Below are 8,557 nucleotides of genomic sequence, written 5' to 3' on the forward strand. Positions count from 1 at the left end.
GAGTTCTGGTTCCATGGGTAAGTCTCGTATGTTTTCTGAGATTCCTTTCTTTTTTTTAACATCTTTATTGAAGTATAATTGCTTTACAATGTTGTGTTATTTTCTGCTTTATAACAAAGTGAATCAGTTATACATATACATATGTTCCCATAGCTCTTCCCTCTTGCGTCTCCCTCCCTCCCACCTTCCCTATCCCACCCCTCCAGGTGGTCACAGAGCACCGAGCTGATCTCCCTGTGCTATGCGGCTGCTTCCCACTAGCTAGCTATTTTACCTTTGGTAGTGTATATATGTCCATGCCACTCTCACTTTGTCACAGCTTACCCTTGCCCCTCCCCATATCCTCAAGCCCATTCTCTATTAGGTCTGTGTCTTTATTCCTGTCTTACCCCTAGGTTCTTCATGACTTTTTTTTTTTTCCTTAAATTCCATATATATGTGTTAGCATACGGTATTTGTTTTTCTCTTTCTGACTTGCTTCACTCTGTATGACAGACTCTAGGTCCATTCACCTCACTACAAATAACTCAATTCCATTTCTTTTTATGGCTGAGTAATATTCCATTGTATATATGTGCCACATCTTCTTTATCCATTCATCTGTTGATGGACACTTGGGTTGCTTCCATGTCCTGGCTATTGTAAATAGAGCTGCAATGAACATATTGGTACATGGCTCTTTTTGAATTATGGTTTACATATTCCCATGCAGTCTTGGTTGTGACTATGAGCTAGTGATATGTCCACAAATATACCCATAATCTGGTAAAGTTCTAATTATTTCTGTTGAATCCATACTTCACTTATAATGAAAAGTGAGTACATGAAAACGTTGGAAATCTTAAAGAGGAGGTATTGCAATTCTTGGAATCCCAATGAGAATGCACATGATAATACGATAAAATAATTATGTTTTGATTGTGTCATCAGGACTTTTCACAATTTTTGTCTAGAGAGGAAATTCTAATGACTCTCTGTAGACTCAGCCACAGTCCATGAGTGAGACTGAGGTACGAGAAAGCTGGTAACTACAACTTCTTTCTATTTGACCCATGTTGGTAGTATTGGAACCTAAGGTTGAGCCATAGAATTGCTTTAGAAGAGATTCTGAAATGATAGGTTAAAAATGATGTCTTTTCTATCAGAATGGATGAAATCTGTTGGTTGAAGGAAAGGTATGTTCTAGAAATGTCACCCTTCTTTCTACAATTCTCTTCCCCAACCCAAATACAGAAAGGGTGACATATCTCACAGATATCTGTACCACACCGTTGCAGAGCCAATCTTTCAAGATTTGGTATAAGTGTATAGCTTAACATACTTATTAGGAGTTTCCCAACTAGAGACATTTTATAAAGCAAAGATATATGCCTATACAATGCTTTTTATTTTTTGGTTAAGATTATAGCTTTATGATGAAGATTGCAGGGAGTTTATTAATTTATTCAGTGACCACTTAATAGCCAAATATGGAGGAAGAGTAAAATGATTTAGACATGATTTCTATCCCAAAGAAGTGGGCAGTTTTGTGCCAGAGAAAAACACATAAGGAAATAACTCTGAAAGTAATTATTTTTCTAGTCCAGAATGATGTATGGACATGTTGGTAGGGTAGCCATAGGTGGCAGTGTATAGCTATACTTCAAAATAAATATGTATGCTATAGAAATTTACTAAGGTTTTGTACACTGGAGTTTTAGTTACTCAAGATTTTCGGAGGGTCCCATAAATGTAATGAATTTTTAATCATCAAGTATTTTTTTTAAAAGATTTCTCATGTGGGTGTACTATTTTTGAGGCTACAATGAGAAAATTTCCATTTTAGGATGCAGGACATAATCAGAAGTATTTTTCCATGCTATAACAATAGAGACTATAATCCAGACATTATTTCATCTAGAAAACTGTGAAAACTGGCTTAACAGTGTTTTATTGTATATTGTGGAATAAACAAATCCAAAGATGGGGAAGCAGAAAAGCCCTCATAAAAGAAACAACAATCATCATGTGGTCTGAAGAATGAGGAATTTTATGGACTAAAAATAACAAAGAATATTTTAAAAAATATAACTCAACAAGCACAGTTTTGGATCTATGAATGTCACCAGATGTGAGGTGTTGATGTTAATATTAGGAAGACTAGACCACTGTGAAACTGGACAGGATAAGTATTCTCTACAAATGAGAAATCAGCATGCATAAGAATGAGAGTGACTTTAGAAATTTTCTTTTCTAAAGATAAGCCTTTTGTAGGAAACTATTGATATTAAGGCAAGAAGAAGCAAACAACAATTACAATATAGCAAATCAGGGGTGACAAATGCCACAAATTCTGTACTGCTGGCTAAACGAAACAAAGAGAAAAGGGGCTCCAGAAAATTCACCTTGGCATTTAGAACATGTGAATATCCACGGTTCAAACTTGAAAACTAAGGAGTATGATAAATCCAGAGTCTGTCTGGATTCTGAAATCAGAAACCAAAATTGTCAGTAAGGGGAGAAAAATTGTTCTAAAGTTCTAGGACATGAAAACTACAGTTCACTAGTAATTTTAGAAAACGGGTAAGTGTTGATTGTTAATTACCAAAACTCATGCAAGGTGATTTTAGAAATAGCAAAAAAAGAAAGCCCAAATCTGAACTACAGCTCTGGTAGGAACTGTGAGAGAAGTAGGCTGAGGTTGTGATTTGGGATCATCTTTTGGGTTTGGGTTAAGATTAGTATTCATGACTTCGTTATGAAGTCACTTTATTTATTGATTTATTTATTTTTTGAAACATTATTAAATCATTTACTCAGTAACAACAATCAGCAGCTAACAGGAACACACTGCAGATACTCATTTCCCATTTGGCCTGAATAAGCAGTTTTGCTACACAATGCTCTCCTAATGTAGGTTTTTCTGTGGCCAGGGAAAACAGTATTTAAAATAGTCCATCTTTCTAAAATTGAAGTGACTATTCTAAACAGGTATTTAGAAAGGAAGTGGGAACAGTTAAGGCTTAATTACTATGCAAAAACAAAACAGCACAATTACAAAAGAACATTTAAATAGGAAAATGAGGCAACTCTACATTAAAAAATTATACATGTACACACTATCAAAATACCTTTTCTCTTCTGGTAACCATATTTTGGAGATTAAAAACAAACTAGTTGAAGCATTTCTAAACATAAAAAATTCAGGTTTATTTTTATTAAAAACAAGATAATATCAGTCTTGTTGAAGTAATCATATATACACCATGATAAATATTTGGAATTGTGAAAATGGAAATAGTGAATAGCTTTAAATTTCCTGAATATTTTCATGGCTTAAATAATTAAACTTTTTTCAGTTTTTTTTTTTTTTTTTTTAAATAAAAGTTTACTTAGTTTTAAACTCAGGCCAGTGTGCTTTTCTTAAAAGACAAAATACTTATTAAAAATGGTAGGTATTAAGGTTTGCACGAGCTAAAAAATAACATTTACATTTGCCTAGATGTAACAATTTAAAAACATATAAATTCAAGATATAGTAGGAAAATATGTAAGAAAACACATAAAGAACCATAGCCCATTAAAAAATATAAATGCACCTTCTATGTATCAAAAACTATTCTGATTTAAAAGTAGCTTCTGTAAAATGTCAAAGTAGTAGGCATTGTTTGCTTTCCTAATATAATGAATAAATAAGAAATATTTCTATCTCAAACAGTACTATCAGTATTTCTTAGCAAAAAATGTAGTATATACATATACATGGAAAGGCAGGCATGGATACAGATGTTCTGCATCCAAGTTTTCGAGTTCGAGTTCCATTAAAATGTTTTCTACAACTTATAAGGACAATGCACACAAAAGTAAAAAGATGAGGTAAACATCTTACACTTTTAAGCATTACTTGAAACTTAATACTTAGATATTCTCAATGCCTAGGCTCTAGAACGATGCTTAGGAAGTCCTCCATAATGATGATGATATGACACGTATCTGAACCACATAATGAGCAGCAGGTTTCTTGGTCTTCTGAGTAGGCAATGATGTTCTTCCCTGTTATTACAAAGCAATCATGACTAAGTTTTGTCAAGAATATTGCTTCAGGGCTTCCCTGCTGGCGCAGTGCTTGAGAGTCCGCCTGCCGATGCAGGGGACACGGGTTCGTGCCCCGGTCCGGGAAGATCCCACATGCCGCGGAGCGGCTGCGCCCGTGAGCCATGGCCGCTGAGCCTGCGTGTCCGGAGCCTGTGCTCCGCAACGGGAGAGGCCACAACAGTGAGAGGCCCGCGTACCGTGAAAAAACAAAAAAAACAAAAAAACAAAACAAAACAACAAAAAAAGGAATATTGCTTCAGTGTGGGTTTACACGAGGCACCAAGCTACAGTAAGAGCAGCTACAATGCCATTCAGAATTGCCATACTATAGCCCACGTGGAAAGAATGTCCAGTTTCCTGAACCTAGCAGGTGAAAGAGTAGGAGGAAACATTCCTGGTTCAAAAGAATCAAAATAAGTCACTGTCCAAGCAAAGCTGCAGCAGGAGAAGCCGGAAGTTAGGGATATTATAAGTAGAGTCCAGAATCCTAACAGCCCAGTGTGTACATCATCTTCGTTCTTCAGATTTTCCGCATGTAACTCTTTTACGATCAGGTAGGTGATGGCGAGAAGGAAGGCAAGGAGGATGGCAAACAGCAGCGAACAGGGAACTGAGAGGACCTGGACCGGCCAGCGCCGGGCTTGGGCTCTGCCGCACGCATCCGCCGAGAAAATGCCATTGCGTTTATCGGGCAGGGAGGGAGACCCGTCCCCATCTGGCCGGAGTAGCGAGTCCTTTCTAGGTTCCGATGACGCCCCGGCCGAGAACTCCGCCCGCAGGTCACCGGCCACTCGGTTGCATCCCTCCTCCTCGTCGACTTCACCCTCACCCCAACTGTCTCCGTGACTCGGGCGGGGGGTGAAGGTGGCAGCCCCCCACTGCCCCACCCACTACGGGGTGAGGCTGTCTAAGCTCGGGAAGCTGCGACACAGTTGTCTTCCCTTCCCCAGGGGAAGCTGGTGGAGTTTTCTGAAGTCACTTTAAATGAACTTCCCGCACAAAGTTGAGTTTGACAGTCAACCTCCAATATGATACTTGAATAGCTTTCTAGAATCTTAAATAGATCACTGAGGAACATTAGAAACCTAGTGTGAGCAAGCTAGGCTTTTACCTGGTGGAGAGAAGGAGGGACTATTGCACTATCCATTGGTACTTCTGTACTATTTTCTCTTAATTTTCACATACCATCGACCCCAACTCGTGTAGATTCTGCCACCCATGTGCAGCTAACATCCATCCAGTTCCTCTCATATCCATTGCAGGAATCTGCTCTAAGTAACGTCATCTCTCATTTGTAATTCTCCAACAGCCTCTGGATTTATCTAGAAGTACACACCCTTGATCTTCCATTCCCCACACAGTAGTCACAAAGATCCCTTTTGCTTAGATTCCTGTACTTTTTTCTCTTAGAGTAAATTCTCATACATTTCCCTTAACCGTTCATGGCCTTGGCTCATCCAGGCTTCCACCTTCATATTTTTTCTTTACTACTCTTCCTTTCCTCGGCAACCACATTGAATTTTTTCTGTTTCTTGTACTGTGTCTTTGCTCTTTTCCACCTCAGGACTTTACACATTTACCTACTACATTTACCAGAAACATCCATTATAATTTTCCTTCTCAACCTGCCCGCCTTTTCAACTATATGGTAACATCCTACTTATCTTTTCCTCATTCCTCGGATCCTAGTTTAAATGCCATTTTCTTAATGCAGTCTTTCCAGAATCCCTTACTTCAAGGTAAATTTAGAAGCTAGATTTCTTCTATTTTAGCACATGTCATACTAATAAATATGTATTTAATAGTTACAACATTTATAGAAACTATATTTCCCTCCATTCAGCATCACACCCCTAGTGCTTAGCCCATAGTGACTGACTTGACTCCCACTGAGCCTTTCTGTGACTTGAGTAGGGACTAGCCTGAAAGGCAAACATCACTGTGGGTACGTGCCATGGAAATGGGACAGGCAAGGGCTAACCATGAGGGCTTGAGCAAGTCTGTGTTGGCAAGAATTGAAAGAGCAGTTTCAAGTAGTATGTTTTCTTTTGAACTTTTTATTTTATATTGGAGTATAGTTGATTAACAATGTTGTGTTAGTTTCAGGTGTACAGCAAAGTGTTTTAGCTATACATATACATGTCACTGTTCTTTTTCAAATTCTTTTCCCAATTAGGTTGTTACAAAATATTGAGCAGAGTTCCCTATGTTATACGGCAGGTCCTTGTCAGTTATTCATTTTTAAATACAGCAGTGTGTACACGTCAATCCCAAGTATTTATGAACTGGAATAAATGTCCTTATAGATGGAGATGATAAGGAAGTAGTCCTGTCCTTTAGGTGATGCTAACAATGATCATAAACAATATAGGAGAAGTCAGTTTATGGGGATGAGAATGAGAGAAGGAGGAATTATGCTGATGGTGTTGAGTTTAAGGAAGCTACAGAATTTTCATAAGAGATATCCAATAGGCATAGTTGCATCCTGACCTGAAGAAATAAGTGAAGATTAGAGAGTTGGGATTCATTTCCTGTGATTGGAATAGTGCTTGTAAAATATGTTTACTTAGGAGAGTATTTTTATTTTTATTTTATTTTATTTTATTATATATATTTTTTGCGGTACGCGGGCCTCTCACTGTTGTGGCCTCTCCCGTCGCGGAGCACAGGCTCCAGACGCGCAGGCTCAGCGGCCATGGCTCACGGGCCCAGCCGCTCCGCGGCACGTGGGATCTTCCTGGACCGGGGCACGAACCCGTGTCCCCCTGCATCGGCAGGCGGACTCTCAACCACTGCGCCACCAGGGAAGCCCTAAATGGTTAAATTTTTTGACTTTAGGATTCAAAAATGGGAAAATCAGTTTATGTTGTTTAAATTACTCTCTTGCTTTTATCTTTAGGACTCTCTTTGATGGGAAGAATGACTAGAACCCTAGCAGGCACTGGGTTAAGGAGGGATTCTTTGAACACACACACAGACATGAGGCTCTCAGGGAAGAAGGGGTTGCTCTACTAGTGATGCTATGCATGACCAGCCTTAGACACACTTTGAAGAAGGGTGACATTGCTTAGCATTTCTTTGTGTTTTCTTAGAGTCCCCTCCTTTACAAAGCACTCAAGTCTCCATTATCACAGCATGTACCAACTAACAAAATCATCCATTATCATGTATAGAAGACTTGCTGTTTCACCTCTTCAAGAAATGATGATTGCATTTTTAAATGGGTCACGAAAGGAGGGAGACTCACAAAGTAAAAGCATTAAATGTAATGGTGAATTACCAAGCATTCACAAAGAAGGTATGTGAACAGTGTTCTTCCCTCTTCCCCTAGAATCTTACTATATAGGACCCAACTGTGATGGAGTTGATGGTACTGGTAACCCAGTATATACTGATACCCTCTGATTTCAGTAAACTTATGTTAGCATAAAATCTCTGTTACTTTGGATAACTAGGCCTTATAGGAAAAAAGTCAAACCCACGTTACATTGATTTTTTTGCCATGTATTTTAGGCCATGTGATATCACTGTTCCACCGTATAAATTAATGATGTCTCTTTATTTGTAATATTTAGAGAGATGTTATTTATTGCTTTTGATGCCGGAGGGAAAAGACATTATCTCACCAACTTAAAAATGCATCCTCAAATTACACCGTCCTACACGAGGGGTGTGAAGCACGTATGTCGACTTAATTGGAATTTACAAATAACAGAAGATGACAGCTGTCAAACACCAGTATGAGGAAAAGAATAGCATTATTCAAGTGTCAATTCTAAATTAGCATATTTCCACTAGTAACAAAAACAACAAATATATTTTCTCTAGATAACAGCTATTGCATCATATAAAAATTCATATTTATGTGCAAGTAGGAATTGCAAATTTTTCAACTTTTAGATGAAACCATGAACATATACAAGTCTCTTAGGTTTCTGAAGATACTGAAAATGTCATGAAGGTTTTCACATATGTTTTTCAAAAGCAGGTGACATGAGGGACACATATAAATCATGATGACATGAAGGTAATATTACATTCCCAAATTTGGTTGTTTTACTCAAAGATAGACTTAACTGTTAGAGCACTTGGTTTCACCTATGCTATTAAGGAATGGAGTTTGAGTTCAATTAGTAAACTGCTGAAGTTCTAAACTACTGCTAAGTCAAAAGTCCCTAGAGTTTTATTTGTTTGCTTGTTTGTCTTATTTGTTTCTAAGGTGACTGGAATTATTTTCTTGGGTGTGTGTTTCTACAGTGTTCTTGCATATTCAAGGAAAATACTTTTTCTATCTCAAGTAGCCTGAAATATGTCAAAAGAGCACATCCAATGATCTCCATCAAGACACATCACTTGGCTGCTAATCCAACCTAAGAGTGATAAGCACAATGGGTTACAAAGGAGGGTACACAACCCAAGCACATGAAATCCAACAGGGTAAATATTGCATCCATTGTCTCCTACAGTAGTTGTCAAAGAAGAG

The 8,557-nt window shown here is 38.1% G+C and overlaps 1 pseudogene; it reads right to left on the reverse strand.

Moving 5' to 3' along the window:
• Positions 1–4,341: 4,341 nt before the first annotated feature.
• Positions 4,342–5,331, reverse strand: LOC103089596 (ADP-ribosylation factor-like protein 6-interacting protein 6 pseudogene; annotated as a pseudogene).
• Between the last annotated feature and the right edge of the window lie 3,226 nt (positions 5,332–8,557).

The sequence above is a fragment of the Lipotes vexillifer genome, unplaced genomic scaffold (genome assembly GCF_000442215.2).
Source record: "Lipotes vexillifer unplaced genomic scaffold, Lipotes_vexillifer_v1.1 scaffold147, whole genome shotgun sequence".
NCBI lineage: Eukaryota > Metazoa > Chordata > Mammalia > Artiodactyla > Lipotidae > Lipotes > Lipotes vexillifer.